Source organism: Lissotriton vulgaris, chromosome 9, assembly GCF_964263255.1.
Source record: "Lissotriton vulgaris chromosome 9, aLisVul1.2, whole genome shotgun sequence".
In the NCBI taxonomy this organism is placed as follows: Eukaryota; Metazoa; Chordata; class Amphibia; order Caudata; family Salamandridae; genus Lissotriton; species Lissotriton vulgaris.
In genome coordinates, this window is record NC_141697.1 from 1,011,544,612 (window position 1) to 1,011,547,834 (window position 3,223).

At 39.6% G+C, this 3,223-nt stretch overlaps 1 pseudogene; it reads left to right on the forward strand.

Moving 5' to 3' along the window:
- The first annotated feature begins 830 nt into the window (after positions 1–830).
- LOC147692714 (uncharacterized) lies at positions 831–2,429 on the forward strand (annotated as a pseudogene).
- The last annotated feature ends 794 nt before the right edge of the window (positions 2,430–3,223 follow it).

The following is a 3,223-nucleotide window of genomic DNA, read 5'->3' on the forward strand; positions in this document are numbered from 1 at the left end:
TGTCTGAAAAATTCGGAACATACTACGCACAGAATTCCGCCATACCAAGGAAGGATCTGATATCATCCTTACTATTGGGAGTTGGAGTATTTTCAATTGATGAGACAAAGGAAGGTTTAGGTCTAACACTGTTACAAGCAATGACATGGCCAAGATAAGTTACACTTTCACATGTGAATTTACACTTGGAAAATGTAGATTTTCATCAGCCCTGATGGACAGAAAATCTGGATTTTATTAAATTTCATTTTTTTGGTTTACGATTTTACAGGTTAAGTTGGGTATTTATAAAAGACTATGCATGTAAAGTTTTGTTTTTAAAGACGGGTCTAGTAAAATAAGATTTCGTTTTGAGGCTGTGTTAAAGGTCTAGACGATTGATTCAACATTTTAAAGTTGTAACTGAAGCCTACCGTTGTATAATTACGTAGGAGGATTCCATTCAGAGCAGCCTTGGCAGGAACATTCTAGGTGTCTGCATGTTGTCGAACGCATGTGCAGAGGTCAACGTCCACGTACATGCTTCGGTAATGACGTATGCGTCGAGTTTCTGTTTCTGACTGAAACTGACTAGAGGGTTTCAGGCGATGAGAGTCAGAAGATTCTGGAGTACTAGAAAGCTGTATTTATAGCAAAGAAATCGGTGATATTAGGAGCGTTTATATTTTTAAGTGTTTGCTGTTGAAATTAATAGTTTTAAAACGGAGAAAGTGCAGATTTGAAGGTCGGACATTATATTAAGTTGAATACAAGTTATATATTATTAATTTATTGAGTTTTAGGTGTTAGAGTAGTCTGAATAGAGAGTTTGTAAATTAGAGTATTTCAGGATGTCAGAAGTTAATGCTTTGACACAAGCAAATTTAAGTATGGAAGAGAGAATTACTCTTATGTTAAACAAGTTTGCGAGTGATTTGGATTCAAGAATTGATAAAAAATTTGAAGAATTTAAGAAGGGTAGTGGTTTTAATACCCAGGAGGAACATTTTTGGTCAGCGGGTGAAGCTCCGGTGTTGGAGAGGAAAGGTGGAAAAGTGAATAGGAAGAGAAAGAACGTGGATTCAGAAGGTTTGGGTTGTAAAAAAGCAAAAGCTGCAAACCAAGACTCAGGTATTTTGCGGAAACGTGCAAAACAGGCAGGTGTCAAGGACACACATGGTGACCTAGAAAGAGGTCATGGTAGTAAAAGACATACTACCGTATTATGTGATGAGTCTTCGGGTAGTGCGGAAATAGAGTCAAGTTGTTCTTCAGATTTTGATTCAGAAGTTGAAATGGTGGATAAGGATAAGGATAAAAACATTGAGTCTAGAACAAAAGAGAGACATGAAGAGAGTGCTGGGGTAATAGATCCTTTAGGGGAGTCTATGTTGATCCTATGATGATAAAGCACCCGTTATCACCTGAATGGAGCCCGGCTCCACATGTTGCAGAGTATGTCCAGATGTGGCTCAGAAAACAGATACCTAAGGACGTGAGGTTGAGACTTCGTTCAGAGTGTCCTAGACCAAGTTTAGCAAATAATTTTGCTTTGACACCTGAGCTTGATGCAAAGATTATTGCTTTTGTAGCCAAAGGTGGTAGGGATCCCAAGAAGGGATTGGATAAAGGGTTGAAGAAGATCTCAGGACAGATTGCTTGACCTAACAGGTCCTTTAACAAAAATATTCGATATGGCTGAGGAGGCCTATGTTGATAAGAAAGATCTGGACATAGAAGAACTAAGAGAGTGGATTCAGAGAGCGGTGTGTTTGTTGGGTAACGCGAACACCGCAATTTCAGTTGAAAGAAGGAAGAGCATTCTTTTAAAAATTGATCCAAAGTTGGTGGAATTGGCCAACAATGAGGGTGGATCCGATGCGAATGGAATGCTTTTTGGAGAAGCTTTTATTAAAGAGTCGAGCAAATATGCGGGTGCTTTCAGTTCTTTGGAGAAATCTCAGAGAGATATTAAGAACGTTTTTGACCGTTGGGTTTTTGGAAGGGCCGGGAGAGTCGAGGTTGTTTTCCCGGGCGTGGTCAAGGAATCACAAGGGCCTCGTTTGCCAGAGGATTCAGAAATTACAACTATAATTACCAACAACAGACTGGATATCAACCTGGAGGATTCTATCCTCAGAAGGAGAGAGGAAGTTCTAGGGGAAATAGAAGGCCGAGAAGGGCAGGTAAGACAAGACCCTTTTGTTACCCATGTAAGGTTGGGCAGCAGACTTGCCCAATTTTACAAGAATTGGTGTGTATTAACAAGGGATCCTTGGGTGTTGCAGACGGTTTTGGGTTATCGAATAGACTTCATAGAAGAGCTGGTACAGTTTCACTGTCCACCAATGATAAAGTTCAGCTCGGAGCTGTCAGAGTTGGTAGAAAAAGAAGTAAAAGAGTTGTTAATGAAAGGAGCAATTGTAGAAGAATTTGAAATTCAGTGGTAAGTCCTGTACTCACTAATATGCTCAAAACTTTGATTAGTCTAGCATCATGTTCCTCCTTAGTTCTTCCGTATATCAGGATATCATCTTGAAAAAGGTTACTCCCAACTCCTTTTTAAATAGGTGGAACATCAGGCGCTGAAACACAGCTACTGCTGATGCAAGGCCAAAAGGCATGCGAGCAAATTGGTAACAACCAAAAGGAGTTATGAATGATGTAAGGTGTTTGGAAGCTTTGGACAAGAACATTTGATGATATGCTGATGAGAGGTCGATAGTGGAAAACCACTTCGCACCATTGAGGCAAGTCACCATCTCATTAATTTTGGGTAGGGGAATCCTGTCAATTATACTATTGTTGTTGAGATGGTGGCGGTCAACACAGAGTCGGATTTTTCCATTGGAGCGCTGCGAATAACAACCGGAGAAATCCACTCCAAAGCCTCTATGGGCTCTATTGCTTTAGCAATCACCAGTTTTTCAAGTTCTTTGGCAACATGGTCTTTAACCAAAATAGGTACATTACAAAAACGGTGAACCTTAGGAGTGGCATTTTCTTTAAGACTGATTAAATGTTCAAAACCCTCCGGGTGAATATCTGGTTCCAGTAAATGTTCACCAACCTTACTAATGAATTTACTTTTCCATAACTTTTCTTCAAATATGGTGTAAGGGGACCCTGAGCCTGCAATAATATCCAAATTCACAACACCAATCAACATGTTGCAAATAGGTTTGTTGGTGCAAATAGCCCCATTATTATTGAGCATTAAATTACTTCTAAAGTTTGTAGAAAA